Here is an 18,298-nt window from a genome sequence, read left to right as displayed (position 1 = left end):
TAGGAACCGGGATAGATCAGGCAAATTCCTACCCAACACCCCCACCACATCACTAAGTCACCCTTCTCTCTTCTTTGGTGACAGTGACCCAGAGGAACCTATAGGTGAACATCCTGAGATATACCAAGACCCTATAGAAGAAGAAGAGTTAGAGACCACTCCATCTGAAGCCATGGCTGATAATAGAAGAGAAGATGAGAGAATAGAAGGAGCTTTCCCCATCCGAGAGACCAATGGAGAGATGAAAATGAAGAACATTAGCCCCTCCGCCTTGCCTCACTTCCATGGACTGACCACTGAGGATCCTGATACCTTCTTGTTTGAGTTTGTTGTCCTTTGTAGAACCTATGACTATACTGAAGATGAGCAAAAGCTGAAGCTTTTCCCTTCAACCCTTAAGGATGCAGCACTACGCTGGTTCATGGGACTACCTGGGAATAGCATCGCTACTTGGGCTCAGATGCAGCAAGCCTTCAATACCAAGTATAGGGATTACTGTAGGTCTAAGGAAACCAAGGGAGAGATCTTTCGGATGACCATGGGGAATGATGAGTCTTTAGAGGATTACGAGGAGAGGTTCCAACTTAGCTATAAGCGGGCCAGGTGCACACTTGACCCTGAATCCCTCAAGTTGGTTCTACTCCGAGGAGTCCCTGAAGATCTCTTAGACACCCTTCACATGTTAGCTGGGGGGGACATTTACCAACTGCCTTATGAGGACATCAAAACTGTGTTTAGAAATCATTCCAGGGCAGCTAGGAAACGAGGTAGAGGAAATCTCCTCTCCACTGGTGTCCCTTTCTCCAAACATGAGTTTACAAACCAATTAGAAGATCTTAAGAGTGAGGTAAGACAGACCATTGCCATGTAGCTGGACACATTCAGGATCCAGCTGAAGAAAGAAGAAGCTGAGAGAGCCTTGGTTGTCTTCTGCCCTAGGTGCACCAGAAGACACCCTAAGAACGAATGCCCATTACATTCGGTTGAAGTGTGTTTCGTTTGTGAGGAGGACCACCCAACAAATCAGTGTCCAACCTTACCTGGGTTTAAAGCCATGTAACAAGGAACCGAAGCCCCCACTGAACCTCTCTACTTCATCAACCAAAGGAGGCCACAAGGATCTAGACCTTATCAGCAGGGGATGCAAGGGGCACCACAAGCTTACTATAACCCCAACCAATCGACTCCCATGCCTTCTTGGGGTCCCCCTGCTCATCCTTCTTGGTCCATGTCTCCTCCATGGTCTTATCCACCTCAGTACCCTACTCAACCTACTTCTCATTCCTATCATTCACATGCCCAGTCACAGCCTCAATGGAGTGCACCTCAGTCGGGGTGGAGGCCCCAATACAACACTCCTCCTGCCATTTTGCCTCCACCACCAGTTCAACCTCAGCCTTTACCTCCTGCTCCTCCAAGGCAACCTCAAATGCCTGCTCAACCGAACCCGAACCCCAACAACAGACAGGCTCAGCAGGTATATACTGGGGAGACCTCATGCCCTACCTATGCTGTGGAGATCCAGGAGATCAATCTTAGATCTGGAAAGACTCTTCCAGATCGCCAACCTCGTCCCCCAGAGGATGAGGAAGACCATCAGGAGAGTGAACCAAAGCCTATTCCACCCTTTCCTGAGAGACTAACAGCCACCACACAACCCAACCCAGAGGAGGATGAGCTTCTGGGAGAGCTCAAGCAGTTGTGTGTGAAGATACCTCTTCTCCAAGCTATAAAGGATGTGCCCATTTACAACAAACTGGTTAAGGAGAAGTGTTTCAAACACCCAGGCAGACGGAAGAAAGATGCCTCAACTATCAATGTCATAGGACAACTGTCTGACCTTATGCTAGGACAAGTCATCTGCCCAAAGTACCTAGATCCTGGAAGTCCTGTAGTAGATGTTCACATCAATGGCACCATTATCCCCCACACCTTGATTGATCTGGGGGCGGCCATCAATGTGATGACCAGGGATACCATGCTTAAACTCAATCTTCAGGGTTCCTTGAGGAAGACCTCAACAGTACTGCAATTAGCAGATCGCTCCACCGTGACTCCCGAAGGGATTGTGGAGGATGTCATGGTCTCCATCGATTCTTGGGAATACCCTGCAGACTTCCTGGTTCTGCAGCCAAAGGCCAAGCTTACTGGATATCCTCTCATCTTGGGAAGGCCTTGGTTAGCTACTGCAGATGCTTACATAAGTTGTCGGGCAGGAAACATGACCATCAAAAATGGTCCCATGTCCAAGCAGCTAGTCCTATACCCTCCTGCCCAACCTTCTTTAGAGCATGATTTACCACTCTGGTTGGAGGAAGGAGAAGAAGACGAGGTGTATTCAGCACCTCTGTGTACCCTAGATACCACTAGAAGAAACCCCCCAACCGAGGATGACTTGATTGAGACTCTGATCCAAAACCCACCTACCAGTGCCCTACCCTTAGAAAAATTGGTGGAGGATGCCCAAGCTAGCACCTTAGTGGATCTTTGTACAACCAACCCTGTCACTCCCAGAGTTAAGAATGTGGAGTTCGGCCCTGAGAGAGCATTGAAAATCAGCTCCTCCCTATCTCCTTCCCAGGAAAAGGAGTTGTGTAGTCTGTTGGCCAACCACCTAGATGCTTTTGCTTGGAGCTATAAGGAAATGAAAGGATTCCATCCCTCGGTCTGTACCCATCATATATACATCAAAGAGGATTGTAAACCGGTTAGGCAACCTCAGAGGAGAATGAATCCAGCACTTAAAGACATTGTCAAGGAAGAATTGCAGAAACTGTTGGATGCCGGATTCATCTACCCCATCTCAGATAGTGAATGGGTGTCCCCCCTAGTGTTGGTTCCCAAGAAGAATGGGAAGTGGAGAATATGTGTGGATTACCGTGAGCTGAACAAAGCTACCAAGAAAGACCATTTCCCTCTACCTTTCATAGATCAAGTGTTGGATGGACTGGCAGGAAAGAAGTTCTTCTCTTTCCTGGATGGGTTTAGCGGGTACAATCAAATCCAAATCAGCCCGGAAGACCAAGATAAGACCACCTTCACTTGTCCTTGGGGTACCTTTGCCTACCGAGTCCTTCCCTTTGGACTATGCAATGCTCCTGCTACCTTTCAGAGAGCTGTCTTGAGCATCTTCTCAGAGTTGGTCCATGATGCAGTAGAAATCTATATGGATGACTTTACTCCTTACGGGGCTAACTTCCAAGAAGCATTGTCCAACTTGGAAAAAGTCCTAACCAAGTGCATCGAGATGAACTTGTCCCTTAGCCATGAAAAATGTGAATTCCTAATGACTGAAGGGACCGTGCTAGGCCATACCATCTCTTGCCAAGGGTTACAGGTGGATCCCAACAAAATTGCTCTAATCAAGAAGGTTCCACCTCCCCAAAAGGTCAGGGATGTTAGGAGTTTCTTGGGATTAGCGGGATACTACAGGAGATTCATTAAGGACTTCAGCAAGTTAGCCTCACCATTGTTTGGCCTATTGGCAAAAGATGTCGAGTTTAAGTGGACTGACGATTGTCAGAAGAGTTTGAATGAATTAAAAGACAAGTTAGTGTCAGCTCCAATCCTGAGAGGTCCAAACTGGGCCCTACCTTTCCACATCCACACTGATGCCTCGAACAAAGCCATAGGTGCAGCCTTAGGACAAGTTGAGCAAAAGCTTCCATATTCCATTTACTTCGTTAGCAAAAACTTGTCCAAAGCAGAGCTGAATTACACTGTAACCGAGAAAGAGTTCTTAGCTGTAGTCCATGCACTAAACAAGTTCCATCATTATATCACTGGATATCAAACATTTGTACATACTGACCATGCTGCTATTAGATATTTGATGAATAAACCAGATGTGAATGCTCGTATTATTAGATGGTTACTTTTATTGCAGCAGTTTGATTTAACCATTGTTGATAAACCAGGTAGAGAAAATGTTGTTGCTGACTTTTTATCTAGATTGGATTTGTCTGCAGATGAAGATGGGACGGTGGATGACCAGATGCCTGATGAGCATCTGTTTGCTATCTCAGTACTCTCTCCATGGTTTGCTGATATAGCAAACTACCTTGTTTCAGCTCAGTTCCCTCCGCACCTCTCTTCAAAAGAGAAGAGCAGAATCATCAGAAAAAGTGCCTCATTTACTTGGATCGGGGGCAACCTGTTCAAGCTTGGCCCCGATCAGATCTTAAGGCGTTGTGTAAGGGAAGAGGAAGTCTTTGACATCCTCCTCACCTGTCATGATGGGCCTTGTGGAGGACATTTTGCAGCAAAGAGAACTGCCTTCAAGATCCTGCAGGCAGGCTATTATTGGCCCACACTTCATCAAGATGTCAGAAGATATGTCAGCCAGTGTGACCAATGCCAAAGAATGGGGAAACCGACCCAAAGGGATGAGATGCCTCTCCAACCTCAAGTGACTATTGAGCCATTTGAGAAGTGGGGCATGGACTTTGTGGGTCCAATCAATCCCTCTTCGAGGCAGAGATCCTACATCATTGTGTGTACTGACTACTTGACAAAGTGGGCAGAGACTAAAGAAATCAAAGCAGCAACAGAAGAGAAGGTGGTCGAGTTCTTAAGAGAGAACATCTTCTACAAGTTTGGCTACCCAAGAGAGCTGGTGACCGATCAAGGGAGCCAGTTCACATCCAACTTGGTTGAAGATCTACTAGCTCATCACAAGATCAAGCATAGGACTTCCACCCCCTATCATCCTCAAGCAAATGGGCAGGTGGAAGTCACCAATAGAGCATTAGAAGGGATCTTGACCAAAGTGGTGAGCAGCAGCAGAAAAGACTGGGCAGATCACCTGGTTGAGGCCACATGGGCTTACAACACCACTTGGAAGACCACCACCGGCTTCACACCTTATAAGCTGGTCTATGGGAAGAAAGATTTGCTGTCCATTGAGTTTGAGGATGGCAGCTCAGCTGGACCTAGATCTCAGCCATGCACAGCAAGAAAAGTTATTGCAGCTGAATGGACTGGATGAGCACCGCATGCAGGCCCTCCTTCACTCAGAAGTGGTTCAACTTCAGAGGAAGGTGTGGCATGACCAACATCTCCATGACAAGCAATTTCAGCCGGGAGATTGGGCTTTGTTGTATGATTCCAGATACAAAGATTTCAAGGGGAAGTTGAGAACCAGATGGCTGGGACCATATTCAGTGGAAAAGTGTCATGACAATGGATCTGTCCTCATTCGAACCATTGATGAGGAAGCCATTCCCATGCTTGTCAATGGGCATCGATTGAAGATCTACAGGAAGCCTCCCTCAAGACAAGAGTTCATCAAAACAATGGAGAAGGCAGTATTGGTCATAGAGAAGGGTCCTGCCCCTGCTTTGGGCACACCGTGAAGCATCTAAAAAAAAATAATAATAATAATAAAGATCCTTGGGTGAAAACCTCTCTGAGGCGCCCAAGGCAGGTGGTAGGGGTGAAAACCTCATTGAGGCGCCCCTGCTATCTTCCAAAAAAAAAAGAGATAAAGATCCTTGAGTGAAAACCTCTCTGAGGCGCTTAAGGCAGGTGGTAGGGGTGAAAACCTCATTGAGGCGCCCCTGCTATCTTTCAAAAAAAAAGAAAAAAAAACAAAAAAGAAAAAAATACAAGATCAATAAGTCATTATGTGAAATTTGCATGCAGATTGCAAGTGTTCCATGGAGGAGAGGAAGCCTCTCAACTCAAGGCCAAAAGTCCTTATCATGCAGCCAGGACACCTCACCAGCACCTCCTCCAAGAATTCTTATGTTCTTCAAGGTATGTGCACTTTCATTATAGATTGAGTCTTCTACAGGAAGACGCAGATTTTCTACAGGAAGGTGCCAGTTTCTACAGGAAGGTGCAAATTTCTACAGGAAGAGCTGCCTGTCTACAGGAAGCTCTGTATTCCTACAGGAAACTTCCTGTAGAAGCTCAGTACGGCCCAGAATGCATTTCATGAGCAGATGTGATGACTACGGGTTGGTGTGGACGCATGCAAGCCTCTTTTGGGCCCATGCACGACGCTGTTACCTTGCTCCACCACCCGTGTCAACATGCATCCAAGTCCCCTGCACCAGCAAAATAGATAAATGAGTTCTCGCGGAAGAAGGCATTTTCAAAGATAAACAAGCGCGGAGATCTCATACCATATGCATCAAGAGCGTTGGGATCGTGATCGAGAAGCCAGAACCGCCAGCGTGCAGCATGCACCCAAGGAGAAAGGACTGTGACGAGACCCCTCGCGGGGATCCTGTAACAGTTCAACCTGCTCGAGTGAATACCGTCCACAGCACCGCCATCCGAGATGAAACGCGGGCGCATGCAAGCACAGCATTCCCTCCATCGTCAGCAACCTGTAACCATGAGCCTCCGGGTCTGTGTAAGCCGTGTGCAGCAGGTAGATCCATCGTCCAAAAACTGAAAATCGTGTGCAGCCGCGCGCAGGTAAGTGTCTCAACCTTCTCTCCATCAAATCGCATGAATATTAATTTGATTTGTTTTGCATGGCGTAAGAGTGAATGGTTGAGCAGCCGTATGGCCAGTTGACTGGCCACGTCGGCTAGTTATGGTATAGTTGAATGTTCGGGTGGCAGCCACGAAAAAAATCAGCAGCACGCACGTGAGAATCCGTGGGAATGAGTTCAGCAGAAAAAGGTGGCGGCAGATCTGTGGGAATGAATGCGGCAGCAAGTGAATACGCCAGTGAGTGGTTGATGACGTCGCTCAACGGTCCGGCGGGGGATGAGCTGTCCCCCCGCGCCACGGATCGCGCCGATTCAAAATCTAATCGGCTAGATTTTGACATGCATTCAATCAACCACCACTTCGAACTCGAGTGGCTATTCCGATCGTCTCTGCACCTTGATACGCCGAGTTGTTGGCTACCAGAACACCAGTGAAGCGCACCTCAACCGCGGTCCAATTGCAGTCCTCTCGGAAATTTGCGCACTGCTCCTACAGGAACAGTTCTACAGGAACGCAGTCCTACAGGAAGCAGTCTCTACAGGAACGCAGTCTTCTACAGGAACGCGGGTGTTCACGTACAAAAGGTGGCCGAGTAACGAGGTAACCCTGGACTCCTCATGCAATTGCTCATTTAAGGTGGTAGGATTGTCAGTTACTGTCTGGGTAAATGAGAAAGTAGACAAATTGCTGTCTGTGTGCCCATACTGCAATTCTACAGGATAGCCGTATAATTAGACTGTGTTTTGTGAATTCGTTGCATGCTCTGTTTATAAGTTTGAATTCCTTCTGAATTTGCCACCTTTGGTCAAAACCACCGTGTTCATCATGCCGGGTGGGTTTATCAGGCGAGAGCCCACTGATTCAAATACACTAAGAAGAAATCAGGCAGTGGTAGAGCTCTTCACCAGAGCACAATGGATGCCTTTTTGTGATAAGTTGCAGGGGTACGATGAGGAAGTGGCCGAGGAATTCTTGCAGGCCCTGAGGCCAAAATCCAAGGTGCTGGCCACAGTCAATTTCAGAGGCCTAAGCCTCAAGATCACCCCGCAGTCTATCAGTAGAATCACTGAGCTTCCTATGGGTCTCCCGTGTGTTATAGACAATTTTGTGCCTTGCAGCAACAAGCATGAATTGTCAATAATCCAAGGGATCCAAAGTTCCCTAAACATGATGTTCCTACCCCTAGAGGAACAAGGTCAGCAAACCAACAGCTCTCAGATCAGTTCTCCACCTGAAAACACTCAAAAACAAGCAATCCTGAAATCAAAGCAGGTGCTCCACTGGGTTTCTGCGCTGAAACACAACTGCTCCATGGTGTACCTGCGTTGCAAAGCAGGCAGAACAAAGCCCACCTGCGTTGGGCGAGTTTGGACATGTGGCAGAGTGAGTCATAGCTTTGGAATCTTCCAAAATTGACACTTGGATCAGGTATTTCGCCTTGTGATGAGTCAGAGGCTTTGTTTCTCCAAGTGGAAGCAAGGTTCACCAAGTGGACTCAAGAACTGAAGATCAACTAAAGATCAACTGAAGAGAGAGAGGACACAAGGCAGCTACACATCAGTTGCAAGCTGACTCATCCTTTCTCAATTCATCTATATATTGAGCTCTCTCCTATGAGCTCAGGGGGCTGGAATTTTGTGCAAAGTAATGATATGTTGTTGGTTTCATTCTTGAGTTATTGGGTGATTGTTTGAGAGAGGTGAAGAAGAGCAATTCTTTCTGCTGGGAGGTGTTGCTGGGTTGGAGCCTGCAATGGTTGTAATCCTCTCAGAACCTTTATTTCTTCATTAATAAAAGCTATTGAGGTTCTTCTATGTGCTCTTGTTTCAATTATGTATTGTGATGATTGCATGTTTGGTTTACACTAATCCATGAACCAGTTATGATTGCATGCCTCTTGTAGTTTCCTTCTTTGTTATTGTGCAGGATCTCATTGCAGCTGGGTGAGCAGAACAACAAAGAGCTAGGAGCAAGCGACCGAAGAGGAGAGTTTGGATTCGACATTAAGCGCAAGGCAACGGTTAGTGCTTTCTCCATCCTCTTTTGCTTTCATAAAGAAGTAAACCTTCAGTAGTTTGTTTTACAGTTGTTGCTAAGGAACTGTCACCCTTAGAGTGGGTTAGGGTCATCCGAGTCGGATACTTTTCCCTACAACACCGTGGGATAAAGAAGAACGAAAGCTAAGCCAGCAAGCCAAGAAGGAGTTCTTCCCACCTGAAGAATCATTCACAGAGGACAAAAATGGGGTGAGGAGGACAAGCCTGTTGCCACCATGGAACGAAGTCAGTTTGCAAATTATGAAATATATCACCTGTGAGGGTCGTTATAGCATCGTATATGCATATCACTTCAGGCTGCTCAATGAACTAAGACACCGGATTGATCTTCCTGCAAAACAGAGGCTGAGCATTCCTTACTTTTTACTACATTCCTTGATGGAGTGCTCTACAAAGCTCAAGGACGGCATTCCGGATCAGGTAGCCCACCATGGGTTAGTCAAGCTTCTTGTGGAGGATGCTCTCCACTCATATAAAGTCCCCCTCGCATGGGAATCATTTAGGAATTTAACAAGGGAAGGGGACATAAAGATGTTGCTTGAAGAAACGGGGTCCTCTAGCGGTGAAGAAGAAGAGCCAGTAGCCGAGAGTAAGAAAGGGAAAAGCCAAAAGATCCCGACTCCAACACAGAAGAAAGAACGAAAGGAGAAGGAGGAGGGAAAGGATGACAGAGCAAAAGAGGACACCCCCATCCTGTCAGCAAGGGAAAAGAGGTTGAAAAGTAGGGCAGTCAAAACTGAGGTGGTCCCTGTCAGCCCAAGCACCTCGTCAGCTCCTGCAGTCAAAGCCAAAAGCAAAATCCATGCAGCCAAGCAAGAAAAGGTGGTGACAGTTGCATCTGCAGGAACGCAAAAACAGGCTTCTACAGGAAGCCCGGAAGCAGCCTCTACAGGAAAACAAAAGCAGGCTTCTACAGGAAGCCCGGAAGCAGCCTCTACAGGAAAACAAACGCAGGCTTCTACAGGAAGCCCAAGAACAACGCCTACAGGAAAGCAGACGAAGGCTTCTACAGGAGGCCCAAAAACAGAGAAGGGGTCTTCTACAAGAAGCCCACAGAGCGTAAAGAAAGAGTCTTCTACAGGAGGGCCGAAAGTGGACAAAGTAGGGTCTTCTACAGGAAGCCCGAAAATAGAAAGGGAAGGGCCTTCCACAAGGAGCACCGGGAAAGTAAAAGGCACGGGAGAGAAGGCTGATCCTCTCGAGAAGGAGGCGGCAGCTGCGCTGGCCGCCCTCAGCACACCTGCAAAACCAAAAGAAAAGAGGGAGAGGGAGATCCCTCTACCTTCCGAGACTAGAAGAAGTCAGAGAATGAAGACAGACAAGTCGCAGCCTCCTCCCAGCAGCACAACCACTTTAGGGAGTGTTCCTACTTCACCCAGTAAGCAAACTCCCTCTAAGACACCGGCCACCCCCGAGAAAGGAAGCCCAAAAATAACTTCCTGGACACGAAAAATAAGCCAGTCGCCTTCTGAAGCCCGGCTCAAGGAAATGAAAAAGGGAGAAGAAGCGCCACCCTCGTCACCACCAGGGGCAGAGAAGGCAGGGCCATCAAAAGCAGAAAAGAAAGAGCCTGTTCCGGTCCCGAGTCCTCGGCCAAGGACAAGGAGCAGGAGCAAGGTTGCTCAAGGATGAGCAAATGGTTCAGCTGGGGGGTGATGATGAGCCCCAATTTTGGTACAATTTGGGCTCATTTTGGCCTATTCTACCTGCTCAAACCATTCATTTTTTATTGCTTATGCATGCATTTCTTAGTTTATTCATGTTGTTTGTAGGAAGAAGGGTAGGCACTCTATCTACGTGACTAATGCATTATGATTTCAGGTTTTTTGCATTAAAAGGGAGAAAAGACCACGTGAAAAGGAGGCAAGGAGACAATGAGGTGGCACTGCTGGTTTTTAGGAGAGGATGTCCACGGTCTTGGGGACATTCCTCGTGATTCCCACCAAGAACTCCGAGCTCCAATCCATCTCCCCTCCGAGCTTAGAAGCAGCCAGCTGTTCTACAGGAACAGCAGTTACAACTGTTTTACAGGAACAGCACTTATGACTGTCCTACAGGATCAGCAGTTAAACTCTAGTTGGACAGCGGAGCTCCTAAAATCAAGGACACTTGTTGGATCACTGTTTTGCATAAGTATAAAGGCCGTAGCCTTTGATAGGTTGTTGAAACTTTCGCATTACTATTGTAATTTTGGAGCACAGCTCAGTTTTTGTTCCTTTTTGTAAGCCAATTTGGCATGACATCAGATTATGAATAAAGAAGGCAGATTCTGATCTAGTTCTGAGTTTTCTTAAGGAGACTATAGCTCTCAGGTTAGGGCCCAACCTGAGAGCCATAGATCCCCTCTGCTGTAGTGTTGTTTCCATTTCGTTTCAGCACTTTGAGTTTTCATTTGCACATGCAATTTGAATTACAGGTTGTTAATTTGGTCTTTTTCATGAGTTAGATAGGATTTGCTTATGGTGAATTTGTTTCCACTTGCTTAGTGTAGCAGAGGATAGATATAATCGATTGGAGCTCCAGCAAAAAGGTTGTTAAGGCTCACTGCCATCTCTCTTGGAGATTGGGGTGCAGTCCATAACTAACCACCAAAAATACGCATTTCTTTACTTGATGATTGCTGCAATACAGTCACGGTTATGTTAGATGCTTCCATGTCATTCACACCTGCACCACACACCTTCATCACCGCTTCATACACATTTCTCTTCACGTTTTGGATCGCTGTTCATTAAATTCATAGCACAGGTAGTCTAGGTTAATGCATTTTCGGTTTGGTGACAGTCATAAGCATTTGTTTCATTTACACTGCTCTCTCTCGTTCCATTACCTTCTCCTCCATCTTGATCATGCATGCAAACACATCTTTGACCTCTGTTCCGCTCTGTTATCTCCCAAAGTCTTCCACTCCTCACGTAACTTCATTCCCTAGCCCTTTCGTTGACATAGCCCTTTACCTTCCAACCTACTCCCTACACTCATTTCCCATCCTATTCATCCACTTCTGAGCCATCACCAGCCTTATCCCTACCTTACACATCTCCCCCTACCATTCCATCACTCCTCCATCACTTCAAACCCCCTCGGTAGGTCATCCTGTAGCAGTTTATAGACATCCTGTAGAAACCTCTGAGTATCCTGTAGGATCCCGTGCAGACATCCTGTAGAAGGCCACTCACTCGGTTGCTGAGCTTCTGAATGTGAGGAACCTCTGTGGATGGATGCTAAGGATCCCTAGGGACCTCTCCTAGCCTCCCCAACCTGTCCCACGCTTTCCTTCCTTCTCCATCCCATCTGCACAACCAAACCCTAATTAGCACACAATCACAATCACTCCATACACTTAAAGGAAAAGTACAAAAACATGTCTTTTATGATGCAAGCAGCTTAGATCCATGCATTTTCACTTATTAGAGGTAACAGCAGCATTGGTAGAAGTTTCATTCCCATTCTTTGCATTATAGAGGTTAGGCTAGTTAAATTAGGGTTTCCTAGGTTTACATGCTTTGATTTGCTTTCAGTTCATTCCTGTCAAGTAAAGTAGCTTCCCTTTGAGAATAGCTTTCGTCCATCAATGTTGTAGGGAAAAGTATCCGACTCGAATGACCCTATCCCACTCTAAGGGTGATAGTACCTCAGCAACAACTGTAAAGAAAACTACTTAAGGTTTACTTCTTTATGATAGCAAAAGAGAGTGGATAAATGCACTAACCGTTGCCTTGCGCTTAATGTCGAATCCAAACTCTTCTCTATGGCCGCTTGCTCCCAGCTCTTTGCTCTTTTGCCAGCCCAGCTACAATGAGATCCTGCAAAATGACAAAGAAGGAGACTACAAGAGGCATGCAATCATAACTGATTCACGGATTAGCATAAACCAAATATACAATTATCACAAAACATCATTGGAACAAATGCATATAGAAGAACCTCAATAGCTTTTATTAATGAAGAAGTAAAGGTTCTGAGAGTGTTACAACCATTGAAGGTCCTAATCCAGCAACACCTCCCAGCAGAAAGAATTTCTCCTCTTCACCTCCCTCAAGCAATCACCCAATAGCTCTATAGTGAAACCAACAGCATAGCATTACTTTGCACAAAATTCCAGCCTCCTGAGCTCATAGGAGAGAGCTCAATATATAGATGAATTGAGAAAGGATGAGTCAGCTTGCAACTGATGTGTAGCTGCCTTGTGTCCTCTCTCTCTTCAGTTAATCTTTAGTTGATCTTCAGTTCTTGAGTCCACTTGGAGAACCTTGCTTCCACTTGGAGAAACAGAGCCTCTGACTCATCACAAGGCGAAATCCCTGATCCAAGTGTCATTTTTGGAGCAATGACTCAGTGTGCCACTTGTCCCATCTCGCTCAGCGCAGGTGGCCTTTGTTCCACTTGCTTTGCAACGCAGGTACACCATGGAGGATCTGAGTTTCAGCGCAGAAGCCTAGTGGAGCACCTGCTTTGATTTCAGGATTGCTTGTTTTTGAGTGTTTTCAGGTGGAGAACTGATCTGAGAGCTGTTGGTTTGCTGACCTTGTTCCTCTAGGGGTAGGAACATCATGTTTAGGGAACTTTGGATCCCTTGGATTATTGACAATTCATGCCTGTTGTTGTAAGGCACAAAATTGTCTATAACAATCAATTATAGCAAGCTTCTTCTGAGAGCCTATAGAAGTTGGCTTGAGCCCTAGCGGACTTGTGCCCGCTGACCAAGTGACAGCTGCGACAAGAGCTAGTACTTGTGCATATAGCACCGTCGCTTCCAAGTTTGTACGAACTACCGGGTTGATAAAATGAGAGACAGGAAGCCCCAGGAGTTGTAGCATTATTGCTACAATACTGGAGCTCACCACAAGGCAACAGAGGTACCCTAATTTTTTATGGTTATTGATATAAATGTCATATCTCTGGACACAAAGCTATTAATTTCAGAAGAATCAAAGTTGAAAGAGATGAAAATTTCAAATACATAAACTATCTAAATTTTAGATCTCAAAACTCTCCTCCCAAGAATAGAAATTCTTTCTCTCCCTTTGATGGATGATGTCGAATGTTTCAAATGTAATAATTTTGGGCACAATGCGAGTGAGTGCAGAAGAAAATTTGAGTATGCTTCTAAATCCCAGAATTCTTTGCGGCCAACCTTTCAAAAAGACAAGAACAATAAGAAATTAAAGAAAAGATGTGGTATGTGGATAGTGGTTTTTCCAAGCATATGACTAGTGATAAGAGTAAATTATTGTCTTTGAAATAAAAATACGGAGGGAACAATGTCACTTTCAGTAAAAATGCTCCAGCAAGAATTAAGGGTAAGGGCATATTCAGTCTTGATAAAAAGACCAAGGCTCAAAATGTGTTTTATGTAGAGGGTCTCAAACACAATTTTTTGAGTGTGAGTCAGATGTGCGATAATGAATACGATGTGACCTTTCGATCCAAATACTAGGAGATTCGAATGGAAGAGAATGGGAAGCTAGTGGGAAAGGCGGTCAGAACTCACAATAATGTATATCTATTTGATGACTCCAGAGTAAGATTCCACTTTATCAAGACAAGTCAGACATAGTTGTGGCATATGAGACTTGGTCATATGAATCAGGACAGTCTGATAAAGATTAAAAATATAGGAGCGGTAAGAGGGTTGTCAAGAATATCAAAGCCTGATGACTCAATCTATAAGTCGTTCCAATTTGGTAAGTAGACAAGGACTCAATTCAAGACAAAGGATTTCTCATCATATAAACCTATAGAGCTAATTCACACTGACATTTGTGGCCCTACTAGGACAAAAATCGCAAGAGGATAAAGGTATTTCATCTTATTTATTGATGATTTTACCGGAGCCACCTGGATAATTCTTTTAAAGAGAAATCAGAGGCTCTGACTAATTTCAGGATATTCAAAGCTCGAGTTGAAAATGAGAAAGATCTTAATATCAAATGTCTAATATCAAATAGAGGTGGAGAATTCACTTCGAGAGAAATTGAAGAGTATTATGAAGAGCATGGCATAAGGAGGCAGTATTTTGCGGCTAGAACTTCACAACATAATGTAATAGTAGAGAGGAAGAACAAAACAATTCAAGAGATAGCCAGAGCTATCATGAATGAGGCAGATGTACCCCACACCTTTTGGGGAGAAGCATTAATGTACGTTTTCCTTATGTGGAGGAGTTGACATCATGGATAGTGATGATCTTGGTGGATGGCTACCGAGATGGTGTGTTGTCGAGGAAAACAACGATTTCAGGTGGAGGAGGATGTAAGGTCCCCAAGTTTAGCCGAGCGCAGGTGTTGGCATACACGGTTGGGCGCACCGGCGAGTCAAGCCGCACGACGGGTGAGCGTTCGGGCGAAGGCACGGGTGCGCGGTGCACGGGCGGGCGCGAGCCACACGAGAATGCGACGTTCGGGCGAGTTCCATACGACGAAACGGTGAACGATTACGACACTTAGAAAATTTGCGATGGAACGAAGGAGCATTTATACAACTGGTTGGGGATGGAACGACACTTGAAGGCCGACTTGTATTATGGACAAGCCGACTTATAAAGAAGGCGTTCAAAACTCATGGAAGGGTGTGTAAAACGCATTTGGGGTGGTCGGCTGGGCAAGCCACCACCCACACTTGAACGCATATATATATGTGCGTTTGGAGGATCATTTAACCATCAATTCGAACAACACATCTTCACTCTTGAGGAGAAGAGAAGTGTGCAGTTCAAGAGTAGAGTTGAGCGCATAGCTCATGCGCTTTCCTTAGTAGCACGCACTTGTTGAAGCCGCTCACGGTGGAAGGTGAAGGTGTTGGGCAAGGTGTGCCCAGGGTTGGAGTTCAGTTGTGATATTGTGCCGGGACTTGACAAGGGTGTCTTGGTGGCTCGGGTGAGCACCCACTCTTTGTGCAAGGTGTGTACATGTATTGTAAAAGGTTGTTTTGCCTATGTTGTAAAAGTGACTAAGTATAGACTTGGATCTTGCAAAGTATACTTGTATTATTATCGAAGAAAGATTGATTATAATATATTTTTGGGCAGACTCATTGTTCAGGGAGTTTCCCCTCCCTTTATACTGTGCAATTGTTGTTCTCTTTTATAATTGCTATGGATAATGAATGAGTATGGGTGTTCATTAGTATAAAGGATAATCATAATTTTACTTGGTTGCGAAACACAAACTAAGTAAGGACAAGCGAATTAGGCGTAGTCCATGAATGTTAGTATTGGTGAAAAGAAAGCGTTCAGTGGTGCCGCACCTTGCTATAAGTGGTTGGAAGATTACCGCAGGTGTAGGGGCGTGACACACCCGCCCAGGCACCCTCGCCTGCCCTCTTGCTCGGCGCCCTCGCCCGCCCACCCGGCGCCCTCGCCCGCCCGGCACCCTCACCCGCCTCACCCGCCCGGGCGCCCTCGCCCGCCCGCCTACCCAGCGCCCTCACCCGCCCGGGCGCCCTTGCCCGCCCGCCTGCCCGGCGCCCTCACCCACCTCACCCGCCCGGGCGCCCTCACCCACCCGAGTGCCCTCGCCCGCCCGCCCTCACCTGCCTCACCCACCCCGGTGCCCTTGCCCGCCCGCCCCGACGCCCTCACCCACCCACCCGGCGCCCTCACCCGCCTCACCCGCCCGGGCGCCCTCACCCACCTGCCCCCCTTGTCACGCCCCTACACCTGCGGTAGTCTTCCAACCGCTTATAGCGAGGTGCGGCACCACCGAATGCTTTCTTTTCACCAATACTAACATTCATGGACTACGCGTAATTCACTTGTCCTTACTTAGTTTGTGTTTCGCAACCAAGTAAAATTATGTTTATCCTTTATACCAATGAACACTCATACTCATTCATTATCAACAGCAATTATAACAAGAACAACAATTGCACAGTATAAAGGGAGGGGAAACTCCCTGAACAATGAGTCTGCCCAATAATATATTATAATCAATCTTTCTTCAATAATACAAGTATACTTGGCAAGATCCAAGTCTATACTTAGTCACTTTACAACATAGGCAAAACAGCCTTTTACAATACATGTACACACCTTGCACAAAGAGTGGGTGCTCACCCGAGCCACCAAGAATCCCTTGTCAAGTCCCGGCACAATGTCACAACCGAACTCCAACCCTGGGCACACCTTGCCCAACACCTTCACCTCTCACCATGAGCGACTTCAACAAGTGCGTGCTACTAAGGAGAGCGCATGAGCTATGCGCTCAACTCTCCTCTTGAACTGCGCACTTTCCTTCTCCTCAAGAGCGAAGATGTGTTGTTCGAATTGAATGTTTGATGCTCAACGCATTGCCATAATATATACACTATGTAAGTGTGGGTGGGGCTGCCCAGCCGACCGCCCACACACCCTTCCATCGCACAGTTTGGGCGTTCCTAAGGTCGGCCACACCCCTTCATCTTGAGTCGGCCACCCCATCACCGCAACGTGCCAAAGGAGGGTATAAACCCATCGCACTTGTATTTCATTACAAGTTCGTCGCATTTCTTATGTCGCACTTCTGTCGTGCACCGCGCCCGCCCGTGCACCGCGCCCGTTCACCCGCGCCTGCGCCCGTTCACCCGCGCCCGCGTTCGTTCACCCGCGCCCGCGCTCGTTAACCGCGCCCGCGTTTCTTGTCCGTCGTGCGGCCCGGCTCGCCGCGCCCGCTTCGCCCAACCGCGCCCGACTACCCGAGGACCTTACACCCTCGGCCGTGCCACCCGGGCGGCCCGCGCCCCCGCCCGGCAGGCGGCAGGGCAATTTCGGGAATCGCCCTGCCGCCTGCCGGGTGGGGGCGCGGGCCGCCCGGGTGGCGCCTACCTCGGCCGCGCCCCTGCCGCCTGCCGGGCGGGGGCGTGAGCCGCCCAGGTGGCGCGGCCGAGGCAGGGTGGGTGAGGGCGCCCAGGGGGCTGGCTGGTCAGGGCGCCCGGGCGAGGGGGGTGGGCGGGTCAGGGCACCGGGCGGGTGGGCGGGTCAGGGCGCCGGGCAGGTGAGGTGGGTGAGGGCGCTGGGCGGCCGGGTGGCCGGGTGAGGGCGCCGGGGCAGGCGGGCGAGGGCGCCTAGGCAGGTGAGGCCGGTGAGGGTGCTAGGCCGGTGAGGGCGCTGGGCGGGCAGGCGAGGGAGAGCGGGCGAGGGCGCCCGGCAGGCGGGCGGGTGAGGCGGGTGAGGGCGCCGGGCGAGCGGGCGGGTGAGGCGGGTGAGGGTGCCGGGCGGGCGAGGGCACCGGGAGGGCGGGCAGGCGAGGGCGCCCGGCGGGTGAGGCGGGCGAGGACGCCGGGCGGGCGGGCGGGTGAGGGCCGCCCAGGCGATTCCCGGAATCACCCTGCCCCCTGCCGGGCGCGGGGCGCGGGCCGCTTGGGTGGCGCTGCCTCGGCTACGCCACCCCCTCACCCGCCTCACCCCCCTGGTTACCCTCGCCTACCCGCCCATCCGGCACCCTTGCCCACCCTCCCGGCGCCCTTGCCCGCCCAAGCGCCCTCGCCCGCTCGCCCGCCCGGCGCCCTAACCTGCCTCACCCTCCTGGGCACCCCCGCCTGCCCACCCGGGCGCCCTGCCTGCCCGGGCGATTCCCGGAATCACCCTACCGCCTGCCAGGCGGGGGCGCGGGTCGCCCAGGTGGCGGCGGTGCATGGCGGAGGCGGGCGTCACCCGGGCGGGCCGCCCGAGTGGTGCGGTCGAGGCAGGCGTCACCCGGGCGGGTCGCCCGAGTGGCGCGGCAGAGGCAGGCGTCACCCGGGTGGGCCGCTCGAGTGGCGCGGCCGAGGCAGGGTGGGTAAGGGCGCCCGGGGGGGGGGGGCGGGCAGGCGAGTGA

This window comes from Pinus tabuliformis, chromosome 8 (assembly GCF_031772625.1).
Source record: "Pinus tabuliformis cultivar Carrire ecotype Pingquan chromosome 8, CPIR1, whole genome shotgun sequence".
Taxonomy (NCBI): domain Eukaryota; kingdom Viridiplantae; phylum Streptophyta; class Pinopsida; order Pinales; family Pinaceae; genus Pinus; species Pinus tabuliformis.
Note: the sequence above shows the minus strand (reverse complement) of the source record.